General features: G+C 48.4%; 3 non-coding genes across 3 annotated transcripts; 1 reads left to right on the top strand and 2 right to left on the bottom strand.

Annotated features, from left to right (window-relative positions):
- Positions 1-1,297: 1,297 nt before the first annotated feature.
- TRNAK-CUU (transfer RNA lysine (anticodon CUU)) lies at positions 1,298-1,370 on the bottom strand. Its single transcript has one exon. It is a non-coding gene; the product is annotated as a tRNA-Lys (tRNA).
- Positions 1,371-7,065: 5,695 nt separating this feature from the next.
- Positions 7,066-7,175, top strand: TRNAL-CAA (transfer RNA leucine (anticodon CAA)). Its single transcript has 2 exons — positions 7,066-7,103; positions 7,130-7,175. It is a non-coding gene; the product is annotated as a tRNA-Leu (tRNA).
- Positions 7,176-13,648: 6,473 nt separating this feature from the next.
- Positions 13,649-13,721, bottom strand: TRNAK-CUU (transfer RNA lysine (anticodon CUU)). The gene has a single exon. It is a non-coding gene; the product is annotated as a tRNA-Lys (tRNA).
- Positions 13,722-18,345: the final 4,624 nt, after the last annotated feature.

Below are 18,345 nucleotides of genomic sequence, written 5' to 3' on the forward strand. Positions count from 1 at the left end.
TACTTATCTGTGTGAAAACAGTGTGCTGCAAATGGGTGTGTCACTTGTTCACATGGGCAAAGTTTGACTCCAGGCTCATGTTCAGGGGTGGGTTCCACTCGCCGGAGGAATGTCGGGCTTTTTTCACTTTTAAAAGCAAGAGAAGCCAGCTTTGAGCTACCGTGCCAGGTAGATCGCCTGGCTGACCATGGACCTCACTGGATGACCCCTGCTGAAAGGGGAAAGTCCACGCTGCAGCAAGCGCCCACTTCTCTTAGAGGCCAACTCAGCAGGAAGATGCTGTGGGGTAGCCTGCTATCCGGCCCATGTGCGGCTGGCGATTTCTGCCAGGGTATTTGGTGTTTATCTTCTGCTGCGGCTGGGAGCGGTAGCTCTCAGAGAAGGTGGTCCGTGCCTGTTGAGAGCGGTGATATATTTTTTCTAAGCACTTGCATGGTTGACTTTAGCGGAATGGAAGATTGCATGCTTAAATGCATCCTGCTCTCCGGTGTGTCGCTAAGAGGCAGCAAGTGCAGCACCTAGAAGGCGCCAGACGTAGCGCCCCCGGCCTGCACTCCAGAGGCCGGGGTAATTGATAATGGACCCTGCTGAGCAAGTGCGAGGACAGCGGCCCTGGGTGGCTGTGGGGGCGCAGCAGGGTGCCGTGGCGCGCAGTTTGGGTTCCCTGCAGCCGGCACGAGCCTCTGAGGAGGAGCGAGAGACGAGCACTGGAAAGGCAGCGGAGGCGAGGGCTGCGGTTCCTGGTTGGTGTAAAGCGGGGATTAGAGTTAAAGAGTGTGAAGTTGGGCCCCCGGGCCCTGGCTGCCAGGTGAGACACGAAGGTGTGTCCTGCTAAAGGGCACCCCGATAAAACCCAGAAACAGAGCTCGCGGAGGCGTGTCACATGCGTGATGATATCATATCCGGCCTCCACCTATCTCAGTTGTCAGGATGGCCGAGCGGTCTAAGGCGCCAGACTCAAGAGCTGTCTCTTCCCCTCAGCTGGGTGTTCTGGTCTCCGATTGGAGGTGTGGGTTCAAATCCCACTTCTGACACAACATTGTTTTTGCTCACTTAAACTCTCCATATTTACACACAGGTCATGGGAGTGCGGCGCAGCAGCGGAGTTAGAGGACGGGGAGCAGCGACCCCCTACAAGTGTCAACATGAAGAGAGCTCTCGTCCCCGCCCGTGTGCAGACATAAATAACGAAATTGTAAAGTGAAGTCCCGAAAGGGCGCTGTTAATTTTTATAAAACCACTGTTGGAGGTGCGAACCCGAAGATAAAAAACAGTACAGCACAAAAAAATGTATCAGCGCCCAACGTGGGGCTCAAACCCACGACCCTGAGATTAAGAGTCTCATGCTCTACCGACTGAGCTAGCCGGGCTACATAACACAGACCTTGCGGTCCTTTGTGTGACTCCTCTGAAGAAACACACGTGTGCCGATTCTACTGTGTATTTTAAAGCTCCCGCTTCCAGTGCTGCAGCTCCCTCTGTCTCTACCTCTCGCTCTGCCTCAGTCTCATCACACCCCCCTGCCTGCCTCTGGATGGACCAAGCTGACACTCCACACTCACTGCTAGGAAGCCGCCTCTCCGCTCCCCGTTCGCCCTCTCCCTTCACTTCAATGGAAATATTCCAAAGCAGACGCTCTACGCCTCCAGCCCCTTGCACCCCTGGCAGCTCTGCACCTCTGCAGGAGGCTCAAGGACGCGTGTCTGTCCAGCAGCTAGAGAATGGGGCTTTTCTGCATCTCATTTATACTTCCTTTTTTCGCTGGATTCAAGGACATGACAAACACACACTCCCACAGAGAGACTGTGAAGGACAGACTGAGCCCGCAGCGCCTCACAGCCGGCCTACAGTGAGCTACAGCAGCTGAACACAGTCAACGTACAACTCAATAGCACAGCTACAGGGCGCTTGTGAGGCCCTGGCAGGGACTGTCTCAGAAGGCCACACTGGCGCAGTGCAAACAGCTGCACCAAAGCTGCGCAGAAGCATCACAGGAACAGACTGGCACAGTGCAGACAGCTACACCACTGTAATCAAGAAGCACCTCAGGTACAGGCTGGTGCAGAACAGACTGGTGCAATGCAAAGCCCTGTACCCTGGAGGGGTGGAAGGATCACAGGTGCAGACTGGCACAGGACAGGCTCGTGCAATGCAGAGAGCTACAGCACTGATGTGAAGTGTCAAGATACAGACTGACACAGGGCAGACTGGTGCAATGCAGAGAGCTACAGCACTGATGTGAAGTATCACAGGAATGGCTGGAGCATAGTAGACTGCTGCCATGCAGAGCTGCAGCACTGATGTGAAGCATCACATGTACAGACTGGCACAAGGCAGACTGGCACAATGCAAAGACCTACAGCACTGATATGAAGCATCACAGCTACAGACTGGCACATGACAGATTGGCACAATGTAGGCAGCTGCAATATGGTGTTTAATAAGCCTCACAGGTGCAGACTGGCATAGGGCATAGCTACAGCACTGATGTGAAGTATGAACGTCGGGACTGGCACAAGGTAGACTGGCACTGTGCAAAGATCTGAAGCATGGAGCTGTAGAAGGATCACAGGTGCAGACTGGCATAGGGCTGACTGACACAAAGTAGAGACCTAAAGGACAGATGGGACCTATCACAAGCACAGACTGGCATAGGGCACGCTGGCATAATGCAGAAAGTTACAGCACAATTCATATATGATGATTTTATATGTATTATTGAGATAGCCATCCATGTTTTTTCTTAATAGTCAATAGCAGATTATTAGCACTGTTTCCTTTCATTAACAGGATCGGATAACAAGGGCGCATGAGTACTAGGAGAGACGATACCGGCATGGAACGTGCACCAGGGTTCGGTTGGTGGCTTCAATTTGTTTTCTTCGTTGGAGTTGGAAGATTTCAATTCTTAGAGTGCAGGTTATTTTGTTTGGTTATTGCAAAGAAAGATGAAGGACTAAGGAGGCAGAGATATTTATATGGAGAGCAGGCCTGGGATTGGGCATGTTATGGACTACTGGGAATGTTGGGATATGTAGTTTTTAACATTGATTGGCTGCTGTGACAATCCGCGCCTCCGTGTCCTTAATAGAATTGAAAATTCGTGACGCAATAGCTAGAATTTTTGGGGATTAAAGTACAGGTTTCTGGATGTGTTTAGAGGAGGCAGGGCTAAACCCGGCTTTGAGGCACCTTTCGTGAGTGGAAAGCGCTGTGGAATATGATGGGAGAGATTGTGAGGCAAACTGCAGGAGTTGTGTTTTCAAAGCCTGAGTAGTATTGGTGAAAAGCAGGAAGTCTGTAAAAAAAATTGGAATAAACCTTAAACAAAAAAATACTAATTGCTTAACTGGGGGCTCGAACCCGTGACCCTGATATTAAAAGGCTCGTGCACTACCAAGTGAGATAACCCTGCTCCTTTAGCTAGGCTTGGGCAATATATCTCTTTTCTGTGATGCACCAGGGAGTGTTGTCAGTAGAAGTCATTTCTTTTTAAGACCTCTGACTTCAGTCATGATCCTCTCCCTTTCTCTACCTCTTGCTCTGCTCCAGTCTCATGGACCACTTTCCCTAGACCTGCCTCTAGCTACAAACATGCATCTCTCTCTCTCAGCCTGTCTCAGGGTATATGCATGTATCTGTCTCTTTGGACCTGCCTCTGGGTACATACATTTGTCTGTCCAAACTTTCCTCTGTGCACATATATGCATCTGACTCTCTGGATAGGACTCTGGTTACATATATGCACCTGTCTCCGCTTACAGTCGCCTGCCTGTCTATGTCTCTTTACTTCAATGGAAATACTCTAAAGCAGCCCACCCCCTGCGCACGTCCCTACCTACTTTGCCGTTCTCAAATGCCACTTTATTAGTGGAATTTTTTCTATTCTAAGCAGGCCTCCCCCCACACTTTACTACTGGCTTGTGGCCCTCCCTGAGCATATTAGCCTGCTTTGAAGTTTGTCAGCTTTACTTCCCACTTTATTTGAAGTTCCTATTGGCAGTTTCCTCCCGCCCTTTCAAATTCCCACTTTTCTGACCTGACACTCTACAGCAGTGCTTCCCAACCTTTTGACTTGTGTGAACCCCCACTTTATCACTACTGGAACCTGGGGACCCCCAATGAACCATTATTGGAATCTGGGGACCCCCCACTGAGTCATTACTGAAAGCTGGGGACCTAATCTGTTACTATTATTTGATTTTCTAAGTAATCACGGCCCCCAGAGGAGGCTTTGCGGACTCCTAGGGGTCCCCGGACCACAGGTTGGGAACCACTGCTCTACAGCATGGATGGTTATGAAGGAGAATCTGGGAAAGTTACCTTTTATGATGACTCCGTGGGGTCATTTGAGCGAGACCTTGTCTATGCCCTCGATGCTGGTGTTCGGCACACAGTCAATGTGGCCTTAGATAAAGCTACCCAGACGATTAAGCATCTCTTAATGGGTTTCACTGATCAGCAGGGCTGGGTCCCACATTGCAGCAGCCAGGAAGAGCTGCCGTTTTCGCAAGACCCTTCCGGCTCAAGTTCTGTTGCAAACCCTCACCAAGCTGATTTGAACAAATTGTAGAATCCTTGACTAGGGCAAACTGTTTCTCATCCTCATAGTCTCTTCATCTAAGAGCTGAGAGTAAGGAGGATTCAGATTCCTCGTCTTCCTCTAACAATCCGGATAAGGACACTGATTCTCCTCCCTGTAAATGAAAAGCCAAATCACGGCACACTCAAGTGGCTTCTCAGCCTCTGAAAGTACTCACTTTCGAACCCGAAGATACTGTCCGCCCTAGATCTTACTCCTGGGCTCCGCCTTCGGAGGTAGCCGAATACGTTCAAGCACACATTCAGCATTGTTTCGACAAAGATGTCAGGTCTCGGCTGAGATCTGAATGTCCTAGACATGATTTTCCCTCAAAGGTTACTGAGACTACGGAGATAGATCCCACCCTGGTAACCTATCTTAAGAATTTCTCCAAAGACCTTAAAAAGGGCATTGATCGTGCCTGGTGAGGCTGTCAGGACAAACTCCTGGATGTCTCAGGCCCTCCTACTAAGATCTTGGAGCTGGGTTTTTAGGCTAAGGCATCAGGTATCCCTGTTAACCCTGAAGTTCTGGTTGGTTGGGCCCAGAGAGCCTTGTGCTTTCTGGAAAACCCAAAGTGAGCTATCTCTAGTGAGTGGCGGCGCTCCATTTTTAATCAAGATGGATCCCAAACTGACAGATTTGGCCTCGTCTGAATCAGGTCCTTTGGCTGAGGGACTGCTTTTTGGCTCTCCTTTTCTCAAGGAACTTTCGGGGTGCCACAGCGCACAGTTTGGGAATCACTGCTGTCCACGCTCCAGCACCATTTCCAGGGAAGTGTTAATAAACTGAAAACATTTTTTTTACAAATAAAGAACAGGGCGGTAGTATTTATAGTGACTGTGTTTCACAAACTTGAGAAAGTTGGCTCAACAGAAGAATTAAAGTGACTGCTTCACAGCAGGTGGGAGGCACTGTAATCCAGAACTGGACCTTAACACCAAGGACCCTGGGTAGAACAAAGAGGCGTTATGAAGTTGATTCCACAAAAATCATTCATTAAAAACTTTTTGTTTTTGTGTTCTAAAAAAAAAGTGCCAAGGAAAACAATTCTATAATTTATTACTTTACACCAGGCTCACTCTGAAACATTCTTAACCTAAACTTTATACAACCACAGAACCCATTTGTTAAAAATGTGTATTTGTATTAATGTTCAAACAGACCAAAACTCCATAATAAAACATTAAATATAAGGTGCACAATGCTCTGTGGATACTGAGCAGATACTAGAACACAGTATGTAATGTCATCTTATTTTGTGTGCATCTTGTGAACCAGTGAAGTAAGGAGAACACTTGGTAAATAAGTAGCCTCTCAAAATATACCTTCGTATGCAGTCTCATAAATATAGGTCCAATCAATGTAGAATTAACATCGGGTCTCATAATGGCACAAAATGCCATCCGTACCTGTAATACCTTCGTAGACTGGGAAACAGCTGATTGGTTCATGCATCGAAAGAAATCTGGCATGTAGGGTAACAACTGAAGCTATTCGTCTCTGTTCTTTGTTTTATTTCTAATAAAAGATCTGGAATTAAAAAATGTATGCACATATACTTATCTGTGTGAAAACAGTGTGCTGCAAATGGGTGTGTCACTTGTTCACATGGGCAAAGTTTGACTCCAGGCTCATGTTCAGGGGTGGGTTCCACTCGCCGGAGGAATGTCGGGCTTTTTTCACTTTTAAAAGCAAGAGAAGCCAGCTTTGAGCTACCGTGCCAGGTAGATCGCCTGGCTGACCATGGACCTCCCTGGATGGCCCCTGCTGAAAGGGGAAAGTCCACGCTGCAGCAAGCGCCCACTTCTCTTAGAGGCCAACTCGGCAGGAAGATGCTGTGGGGTAGCCTGCTATCCGGCCCATGTGCGGCTGGCGATTTCTGCCAGGGTATTTGGTGTTTATCTTCTGCTGCGGCTGGGAGCGGTAGCTCTCAGAGAAGGTGGTCCGTGCCTGTTGAGAGCGGTGATATATTTTTTCTAAGCACTTGCATGGTTGACTTTAGCGGAATGGAAGATTGCATGCTTAAATGCATCCTGCTCTCCGGTGTGTCGCTAAGAGGCAGCAAGTGCAGCACCTAGAAGGCGCCAGACGTAGCGCCCCCGGCCTGCACTCCAGAGGCCGGGGTAATTGATAATGGACCCTGCTGAGCAAGTGCGAGGACAGCGGCCCTGGGTGGCTGTGGGGGCGCAGCAGGGTGCCGTGGCGCGCAGTTTGGGTTCCCTGCAGCCGGCACGAGCCTCTGAGGAGGAGCGAGAGACGAGCACTGGAAAGGCAGCGGAGCCGAGGGCTGCGGTTCCTGGTTGGTGTAAAGCGGGGATTAGAGTTAAAGAGTGTGAGGTTGGGCCCTCGGGCCCTGGCTGCCAGGTGAGACACGAAGGTGTGTCCTGCTAAAGGGCACCCCGATAAAACCCAGAAACAGAGCTCGCGGAGGCGTGTCACATGCGTGATGATATCATATCCGGCCGTCACCTATCTCAGTTGTCAGGATGGCCGAGCGGTCTAAGGCGCCAGACTCAAGAGCTGTCTCTTCCCCTCAGCTGGGTGTTCTGGTCTCCGATTGGAGGCGTGGGTTCAAATCCCACTTCTGACACAACATTGTTTTTGCTCACTTAAACTCTCCATATTTACACACAGGTCATGGGAGTGCGGCGCAGCAGCGGAGTTAGAGGACGGGGAGCAGCGACCCCCTACAAGTGTGAACATGAAGAGAGCTCTCGTCCCCGCCCGTGTGCAGACATAAAGAGCTCTCGTCCCCGCCCGTGTGCAGACATAAATAACGAAATTGTAAAGTGAAGTCCCGAAAGGGCGCTGTTAATTTTTATAAAACCACTGTTGGAGGTGCGAACCCGAAGATAAAAAACAGTACAGCACAAAAAAATGTATCAGCGCCCAACGTGGGGCTCAAACCCACGACCCTGAGATTAAGAGTCTCATGCTATACCGACTGAGCTAGCCGGGCTACATAACACAGACCTTGCGGTCCTTTGTGTGACTCCTCTGAAGAAACACACGTGTGCCGATTCTACTGTGTATTTTAAAGCTCCCGCTTCCAGTGCTGCAGCTCCCTCTGTCTCTACCTCTCGCTCTGCCTCAGTCTCATCACACCCCCCTGCCTGCCTCTGGATGGACCAAGCTGACACTCCACACTCACTGCTAGGAAGCCGCCTCTCCGCTCCCCGTTCGCCCTCTCCCTTCACTTCAATGGAAATATTCCAAAGCAGACGCTCTACGCCTCCAGCCCCTTGCACCCCTGGCAGCTCTGCACCTCTGCAGGAGGCTCAAGGACGCGTGTCTGTCCAGCAGCTAGAGAATGGGGCTTTTCTGCATCTCATTTATACTTCCTTTTTTCGCTGGATTCAAGGACATGACAAACACACACTCCCACAGAGAGACTGTGAAGGACAGACTGAGCCCGCAGCGCCTCACAGCCGGCCTACAGTGAGCTACAGCAGCTGAACACAGTCAACGTACAACTCAATAGCACAGCTACAGGGCGCTTGTGAGGCCCTGGCAGGGACTGTCTCAGAAGGCCACACTGGCGCAGTGCAAACAGCTGCACCAAAGCTGCGCAGAAGCATCACAGGAACAGACTGGCACAGTGCAGACAGCTACACCACTGTAATCAAGAAGCACCTCAGGTACAGGCTGGTGCAGAACAGACTGGTGCAATGCAAAGCCCTGTACCCTGGAGGTGTGGAAGGATCACAGGTGCAGACTGGCACAGGACAGGCTCGTGCAATGCAGAGAGCTACAGCACTGATGTGAAGTGTCAAGATACAGACTGACACAGGGCAGACTGGTGCAATGCAGAGAGCTACAGCACTGATGTGAAGTATCACAGGAATGGCTGGAGCATAGTAGACTGCTGCCATGCAGAGCTACAGCACTGATGTGAAGCATCACATGTACAGACTGGCACAAGGCAGACTGGCACAATGCAAAGACCTACAGCACTGATATGAAGCATCACAGCTACAGACTGGCACATGACCGATTGGCACAATGTAGGCAGCTGCAATATGGTGTTTAATAAGCCTCACAGGTGCAGACTGGCATAGGGCATAGCTACAGCACTGATGTGAAGTATGAACGTCGGGACTGGCACAAGGTAGACTGGCACTGTGCAAAGATCTGAAGCATGGAGCTGTAGAAGGATCACAGGTGCAGACTGGCATAGGGCTGACTGACACAAAGTAGAGACCTAAAGGACAGATGGGACCTATCACAAGCACAGACTGGCATAGGGCACGCTGGCATAATGCAGAAAGTTACAGCACAATTCATATATGATGATTTTATATGTATTATTGAGATAGCCATCCATGTTTTTTCTTAATAGTCAATAGCAGATTATTAGCACTGTTTCCTTTCATTAACAGGATCGGATAACAAGGGCGCATGAGTACTAGGAGAGACGATACCGGCATGGAACGTGCACCAGGGTTCGGTTGGTGGCTTCAATTTGTTTTCTTCGTTGGAGTTGGAAGATTTCAATTCTTAGAGTGCAGGTTATTTTGTTTGGTTATTGCAAAGAAAGATGAAGGACTAAGGAGGCAGAGATATTTATATGGAGAGCAGGCCTGGGATTGGGCATGTTATGGACTACTGGGAATGTTGGGATATGTAGTTTTTAACATTGATTGGCTGCTGTGACAATCCGCGCCTCCGTGTCCTTAATAGAATTGAAAATTCGTGACGCAATAGCTAGAATTTTTGGGGATTAAAGTACAGGTTTCTGGATGTGTTTAGAGGAGGCAGGGCTAAACCCGGCTTTGAGGCACCTTTCGTGAGTGGAAAGCGCTGTGGAATATGATGGGAGAGATTGTGAGGCAAACTGCAGGAGTTGTGTTTTCAAAGCCTGAGTAGTATTGGTGAAAAGCAGGAAGTCTGTAAAAAAAATTGGAATAAACCTTAAACAAAAAAATACTAATTGCTTAACTGGGGGCTCGAACCCGTGACCCTGATATTAAAAGGCTCGTGCACTACCAAGTGAGATAACCCTGCTCCTTTAGCTAGGCTTGGGCAATATATCTCTTTTCTGTGATGCACCAGGGAGTGTTGTCAGTAGAAGTCATTTCTTTTTAAGACCTCTGACTTCAGTCATGATCCTCTCCCTTTCTCTACCTCTTGCTCTGCTCCAGTCTCATGGACCACTTTCCCTAGACCTGCCTCTAGCTACAAACATGCATCTCTCTCTCTCAGCCTGTCTCGGGGTATATGCATGTATCTGTCTCTTTGGACCTGCCTCTGGGTACATACATTTGTCTGTCCAAACTTTCCTCTGTGCACATATATGCATCTGACTCTCTGGATAGGACTCTGGTTACATATATGCACCTGTCTCCGCTTACAGTCGCCTGCCTGTCTATGTCTCTTTACTTCAATGGAAATACTCTAAAGCAGCCCACCCCCTGCGCACGTCCCTACCTACTTTGCCGTTCTCAAATGCCACTTTATTAGTGGAATTTTTTCTATTCTAAGCAGGCCTCCCCCCACACTTTACTACTGGCTTGTGGCCCTCCCTGAGCATATTAGCCTGCTTTGAAGTTTGTCAGCTTTACTTCCCACTTTATTTGAAGTTCCTATTGGCAGTTTCCTCTGCCCCTTTCAAATTCCCACTTTTCTGACCTGACACTCTACAGCAGTGCTTCCCAACCTTTTGACTTGTGTGAACCCCCACTTTATCACTACTGGAACCTGGGGACCCCCAATGAACCATTATTGGAATCTGGGGACCCCCCACTGAGTCATTACTGAAAGCTGGGGACCTAATCTGTTACTATTATTTGATTTTCTAAGTAATCACGGCCCCCAGAGGAGGCTTTGCGGACTCCTAGGGGTCCCCGGACCACAGGTTGGGAACCACTGCTCTACAGCATGGATGGTTATGAAGGAGAATCTGGGAAAGTTACCTTTTATGATGACTCCGTGGGGTCATTTGAGCGAGACCTTGTCTATGCCCTCGATGCTGGTGTTCGGCACACAGTCAATGTGGCCTTAGATAAAGCTACCCAGACGATTAAGCATCTCTTAATGGGTTTCACTGATCAGCAGGGCTGGGTCCCACATTGCAGCAGCCAGGAAGAGCTGCCGTTTTCGCAAGACCCTTCCGGCTCAAGTTCTGTTGCAAACCCTCACCAAGCTGATTTGAACAAATTGTAGAATCCTTGACTAGGGCAAACTGTTTCTCATCCTCATAGTCTCTTCATCTAAGAGCTGAGAGTAAGGAGGATTCAGATTCCTCGTCTTCCTCTAACAATCCGGATAAGGACACTGATTCTCCTCCCTGTAAATGAAAAGCCAAATCACGGCACACTCAAGTGGCTTCTCAGCCTCTGAAAGTACTCACTTTCGAACCCGAAGATACTGTCCGCCCTAGATCTTACTCCTGGGCTCCGCCTTCGGAGGTAGCCGAATACGTTCAAGCACACATTCAGCATTGTTTCGACAAAGATGTCAGGTCTCGGCTGAGATCTGAATGTCCTAGACATGATTTTCCCTCAAAGGTTACTGAGACTACGGAGATAGATCCCACCCTGGTAACCTATCTTAAGAATTTCTCCAAAGACCTTAAAAAGGGCATTGATCGTGCCTGGTGAGGCTGTCAGGACAAACTCCTGGATGTCTCAGGCCCTCCTACTAAGATCTTGGAGCTGGGTTTTTAGGCTAAGGCATCAGGTATCCCTGTTAACCCTGAAGTTCTGGTTGGTTGGGCCCAGAGAGCCTTGTGCTTTCTGGAAAACCCAAAGTGAGCTATCTCTAGTGAGTGGCGGCGCTCCATTTTTAATCAAGATGGATCCCAAACTGACAGATTTGGCCTCGTCTGAATCAGGTCCTTTGGCTGAGGGACTGCTTTTTGGCTCTCCTTTTCTCAAGGAACTTTCGGGGTGCCACAGCGCACAGTTTGGGAATCACTGCTGTCCACGCTCCAGCACCATTTCCAGGGAAGTGTTAATAAACTGAAAACATTTTTTTTACAAATAAAGAACAGGGCGGTAGTATTTATAGTGACTGTGTTTCACAAACTTGAGAAAGTTGGCTCAACAGAAGAATTAAAGTGACTGCTTCACAGCAGGTGGGAGGCACTGTAATCCAGAACTGGACCTTAACACCAAGGACCCTGGGTAGAACAAAGAGGCGTTATGAAGTTGATTCCACAAAAATCATTCATTAAAAACTTTTTGTTTTTGTGTTCTAAAAAAAAAGTGCCAAGGAAAACAATTCTATAATTTATTACTTTACACCAGGCTCACTCTGAAACATTCTTAACCTAAACTTTATACAACCACAGAACCCATTTGTTAAAAATGTGTATTTGTATTAATGTTCAAACAGACCAAAACTCCATAATAAAACATTAAATATAAGGTGCACAATGCTCTGTGGATACTGAGCAGATACTAGAACACAGTATGTAATGTCATCTTATTTTGTGTGCATCTTGTGAACCAGTGAAGTAAGGAGAACACTTGGTAAATAAGTAGCCTCTCAAAATATACCTTCGTATGCAGTCTCATAAATATAGGTCCAATCAATGTAGAATTAACATCGGGTCTCATAATGGCACAAAATGCCATCCGTACCTGTAATACCTTCGTAGACTGGGAAACAGCTGATTGGTTCATGCATCGAAAGAAATCTGGCATATAGGGTAACAACTGAAGCTATTCGTCTCTGTTCTTTGTTTTATTTCTAATAAAAGATCTGGAATTAAAAAATGTATGCACATATACTTATCTGTGTGAAAACAGTGTGCTGCAAATGGGTGTGTCACTTGTTCACATGGGCAAAGTTTGACTCCAGGCTCATGTTCAGGGGTGGGTTCCACTCGCCGGAGGAATGTCGGGCTTTTTTCACTTTTAAAAGCAAGAGAAGCCAGCTTTGAGCTACCGTGCCAGGTAGATCGCCTGGCTGACCATGGACCTCACTGGATGACCCCTGCTGAAAGGGGAAAGTCCACGCTGCAGCAAGCGCCCACTTCTCTTAGAGGCCAACTCAGCAGGAAGATGCGGTGGGGTAGCCTGCAATCCGGCCCATGTGCGGCTGGCGATTTCTGCCAGGGTATTTGGTGTTTATCTTCTGCTGCGGCTGGGAGCGGTAGCTCTCAGAGAAGGTGGTCCGTGCCTGTTGAGAGCGGTGATATATTTTTTCTAAGCACTTGCATGGTTGACTTTAGCGGAATGGAAGATTGCATGCTTAAATGCATCCTGCTCTCCGGTGTGTCGCTAAGAGGCAGCAAGTGCAGCACCTAGAAGGCGCCAGACGTAGCGCCCCAGGCCTGCACTCCAGAGGCCGGGGTAATTGATAATGGACCCTGCTGAGCAAGTGCGAGGACAGCGGCCCTGGGTGGCTGTGGGGGCGCAGCAGGGTGCCGTGGCGCGCAGTTTGGGTTCCCTGCAGCCGGCACGAGCCTCTGAGGAGGAGCGAGAGACGAGCACTGGAAAGGCAGCGGAGCCGAGGGCTGCGGTTCCTGGTTGGTGTAAAGCGGGGATTAGGGTTAAAGAGTGTGAGGTTGGGCCCTCGGGCCCTGGCTGCCAGGTGAGACAGGAAGGTGTGTCCTGCTAAAGGGCACCCCGATAAAACCCAGAAACAGAGCTCGCGGAGGCGTGTCACATGCGTGATGATATCATATCCGGCCTTCACCTATCTCAGTTGTCAGGATGGCCGAGCGGTCTAAGGCGCCAGACTCAAGAGCTGTCTCTTCCCCTCAGCTGGGTGTTCTGGCCTCCGATTGGAGGCGTGGGTTCAAATCCCACTTCTGACACAACATTGTTTTTGCTCACTTAAACTCTCCATATTTACACACAGGTCATGGGAGTGCGGCGCAGCAGCGGAGTTAGAGGACGGGGAGCAGCGACCCCCTACAAGTGTGAACATGAAGAGAGCTCTCGTCCCCGCCCGTGTGCAGACATAAAGAGCTCTCGTCCCCGCCCGTGTGCAGACATAAATAACGAAATTGTAAAGTGAAGTCCCGAAAGGGCGCTGTTAATTTTTATAAAACCACTGTTGGAGGTGCGAACCCGAAGATAAAAAAAACAGTACAGCACAAAAAAAATGTATCAGCACCCAACGTGGGGCTCGAACCCACGACCCTGAGATTAAGAGTCTCATGCTCTACCGACTGAGCTAGCCGGGCCACATAACACAAACCTTGCGGTCCTTTGTGTGACTCCTCTGAAGAAACACACGTGTGCCGATTCTACTGTGTATTTTAAAGCTCCCGCTTCCAGTGCTGCAGCTCCCTCTGTCTCTACCTCTCGCTCTGCCTCAGTCTCATCACACCCCCTGCCTGCCTCTGGATGGACCAAGCTGACACTCCACACTCACTGCTAGGAAGCCGCCTCTCCGCTCCCCGTTCGCCCTCTCCCTTCACTTCAATGGAAATATTCCAAAGCAGACGCTCTCCGCCTCCAGCCCCTGGCACCCCTGGCAGCTCTGCACCTCTGCAGGAGGCTCAAGGACGCGTGTCTGTCCAGCAGCTAGAGAATGGGGCTTTTCTGCATCTCATTTATACTTCCTTTTTTCGCTGGATTCAAGGACATGACAAACACACACTCCCACAGAGAGACTGTGAAGGACAGACTGAGCCCGCAGCGCCTCACAGCCGGCCTACAGTGAGCTACAGCAGCTGAACACAGTCAACGTACAACTCAATAGCACAGCTACAGGGCGCTTGTGAGGCCCTGGCAGGGACTGTCTCAGAAGGCCACACTGGCGCAGTGCAAACAGCTGCACCAAAGCTGCGCAGAAGCATCACAGGAACAGACTGGCACAGTGCAGACAGCTACACCACTGTAATCAAGAAGCACCTCAGGTACAGGCTGGTGCAGAACAGACTGGTGCAATGCAAAGCCCTGTACCCTGGAGGTGTGGAAGGATCACAGGTGCAGACTGGCACAGGACAGGCTCGTGCAATGCAGAGAGCTACAGCACTGATGTGAAGTGTCAAGATACAGACTGACACAGGGCAGACTGGTGCAATGCAGAGAGCTACAGCACTGATGTGAAGTATCACAGGAATGGCTGGAGCATAGTAGACTGCTGCCATGCAGAGCTACAGCACTGATGTGAAGCATCACATGTGCAGACTGGCACAAGGCAGACTGGCACAATGCAAAGACCTACAGCACTGATATGAAGCATCACAGCTACAGACTGGCACGTGACAGATTGGCACTATGTAGGCAGCTGCAATATGGTGTTTAATAAGCCTCACAGGTGCAGACTGGCATAGGGCATAGCTACAGCACTGATGTGAAGTATGAACGTCGGGACTGGCACAAGGTAGACTGGCACTGTGCAAAGATTTGAAGCATGGAGCTGTAGAAGGATCACAGGTGCAGACTGGCATAGGGCTGACTGACACAAAGTAGAGACCTAAAGGACAGATGGGACCTATCACAAGCACAGACTGGCATAGGGCACGCTGGCATAATGCAGAAAGTTACAGCACAATTCATATATGATGATTTTATATGTATTATTGAGATAGCCATCCATATTTTTTCTTAATAGTCAATAGCAGATTATTAGCACTGTTTCCTTTCATTAACAGGATCGGATAATAAGGGCGCATGAGTACTAGGAGAGACGATACCGGCATGGAACGTGCACCAGGGTTCGGTTGGTGGCTTCAATTTGTTTTCTTCGTTGGAGTTGGAAGATTTCAATTCTTAGAGTGCAGGTTATTTTGTTTGGTTATTGCAAAGAAAGATGAAGGACTAAGGAGGCAGAGATATTTATATGGAGAGCAGGCCTGGGATTGGGCATGTTATGGACTACTGGGAATGTTGGGATATGTAGTTTTTAACATTGATTGGCTGCTGTGACAATCCGCGCCTCCGTGTCCTTAATAGAATTGAAAATTCGTGACGCAATAGCTAGAATTTTTGGGGATTAAAGTACAGGTTTCTGGATGTGTTTAGAGGAGGCAGGGCTAAACCCGGCTTTGAGGCACCTTTCGTGAGTGGAAAGCGCTGTGGAATATGATGGGAGAGATTGTGAGGCAAACTGCAGGAGTTGTGTTTTCAAAGCCTGAGTAGTATTGGTGAAAAGCAGGAAGTCTGTAAAAAAAATTGGAATAAACCTTAAACAAAAAAATACTAATTGCTTAACTGGGGGCTCGAACCCGTGACCCTGATATTAAAAGGCTCGTGCACTACCAAGTGAGATAACCCTGCTCCTTTAGCTAGGCTTGGGCAATATATCTCTTTTCTGTGATGCACCAGGGAGTGTTGTCAGTAGAAGTCATTTCTTTTTAAGACCTCTGACTTCAGTCATGATCCTCTCCCTTTCTCTACCTCTTGCTCTGCTCCAGTCTCATGGACCACTTTCCCTAGACCTGCCTCTAGCTACAAACATGCATCTCTCTCGCTCAGCCTGTCTCAGGGTATATACATGTATCTGTCTCTTTGGACCTGCCTCTGGGTACATACATTTGTCTGTCCAAACTTTCCTCTGTGCACATATATGCATCTGACTCTCTGGATAGGACTCTGGTTACATATATGCACCTGTCTCCGCTTACAGTCGCCTGCCTGTCTATGTCTCTTTACTTCAATGGAAATACTCTAAAGCAGCCCACCCCCTGCGCACGTCCCTACCTACTTTGCCGTTCTCAAATGCCACTTTATTAGTGGAATTTATTCTATTCTAAGCAGGCCTCCCCCCACACTTTACTACTGGCTTGTGGCCCTCCCTGAGCATATTAGCCTGCTTTGAAGTTTGTCAGCTTTACTTCCCACTTTATTTGAAGTTCCTATTGGCAGTTTCCTCTGCCCCTTTCAAATTCCCACTTTTCTGACCTGACACTCTACAGCAGTGCTTCCCAACCTTTTGACTTGTGTGAACCCCCACTTTATCACTACTGGAACCTGGGGACCCCCAATGAACCATTATTGGAATCTGGGGACCCCCCACTGAGTCATTACTGAAAGCTGGGGACCTAATCTGTTACTATTATTTGATTTTCTAAGTAATCACGGCCCCCAGAGGAGGCTTTGCGGACTCCTAGGGGTCCCCGGACCACAGGTTGGGAACCACTGCTCTACAGCATGGATGGTTATGAAGGAGAATCTGGGGAAGTTACCTTTTATGATGACTCCGTGGGGTCATTTGAGCGAGACCTTGTCTATGCCCTCGATGCTGGTGTTCGGCACACAGTCAATGTGGCCTTAGATAAAGCTACCCAGACGATTAAGCATCTCTTATTGGGTTTCACTGATCAGCAGGGCTGGGTCCCACATTGCAGCAGCCAGGAAGAGCTGCCGTTTTCGCAAGACCCTTCCGGCTCAAGTTCTGTTGCAAACCCTCACCAAGCTGATTTGAACAAATTGTAGAATCCTTGACTAGGGCGAACTGTTTCTCATCCTCATAGTCTCTTCATCTAAGAGCTGAGAGTAAGGAGGATTCAGATTCCTCGTCTTCCTCTAACAATCCGGATAAGGACACTGATTCTCCTCCCTGTAAATGAAAAGCCAAATCACGGCACACTCAAGTGGCTTCTCAGCCTCTGAAAGTACTCACTTTCGAACCCGAAGATACTGTCCGCCCTAGATCTTACTCCTGGGCTCCGCCTTCGGAGGTAGCCGAATACGTTCAAGCACACATTCGGCATTGTTTCGACAAAGATGTCAGGTCTCGGCTGAGATCTGAATGTCCTAGACATGATTTTCCCTCAAAGGTTACTGAGACTACGGAGATAGATCCCACCCTGGTAACCTATCTTAAGAATTTCTCCAAAGACCTTAAAAAGGGCATTGATCGTGCCTGGTGAGGCTGTCAGGACAAACTCCTGGATGTCTCAGGCCCTCCTACTAAGATCTTGGAGCTGGGTTTTTAGGCTAAGGCATCAGGTATCCCTGTTAACCCTGAAGTTCTGGTTGGTTGGGCCCAGAGAGCCTTGTGCTTTCTGGAAAACCCAAAGTGAGCTATCTCTAGTGAGTGGCGGCGCTCCATTTTTAATCAAGATGGATCCCAAACTGACAGATTTGGCCTCGTCTGAATCAGGTCCTTTGGCTGAGGGACTGCTTTTTGGCTCTCCTTTTCTCAAGGAACTTTCGGGGTGCCACAGCGCACAGTTTGGGAATCACTGCTGTCCACGCTCCAGCACCATTTCCAGGGAAGTGTTAATAAACTGAAAACATTTTTTTTACAAATAAAGAACAGGGCGGTAGTATTTATAGTGACTGTGTTTCACAAACTTGAGAAAGTTGGCTCAACAGAAGAATTAAAGTGACTGCTTCACAGCAGGTGGGAGGCACTGTAATCCAGAACTGGACCTTAACACCAAGGACCCTGGGTAGAACAAAGAGGCGTTATGAAGTTGATTCCACAAAAATCATTCATTAAAAACTTTTTGTTTTTGTGTTAAAAAAAAAAAGTGCCAAGGAAAACAATTCTATAATTTATTACTTTACACCAGGCTCACTCTGAAACATTCTTAACCTAAACTTTATACAACCACAGAACCCATTTGTTAAAAGTGTGTATTTGTATTAATGTTCAAACAGACCAAAACTCCATAATAAAACATTAAATATAAGGTGCACAATGCTCTGTGGATACTGAGCAGATACTGGAACACAGTATGTAATGTCATCTTATTTTGTGTGCATCTTGTGAACCAGTGAAGTAAGGAGAACACTTGGTAAATAAGTAGCCTCTCAAAATATAACTTCGTATGCAGCCTCATAAATATAGGTTCAATCAATGTAGAATTAACATCGGGTCTCATAATGGCACAAAATGCCATCCGTACC

Source organism: Pleurodeles waltl, chromosome 6 (assembly GCF_031143425.1).
Source record: "Pleurodeles waltl isolate 20211129_DDA chromosome 6, aPleWal1.hap1.20221129, whole genome shotgun sequence".
NCBI classification, from domain to species: Eukaryota; Metazoa; Chordata; class Amphibia; order Caudata; family Salamandridae; genus Pleurodeles; species Pleurodeles waltl.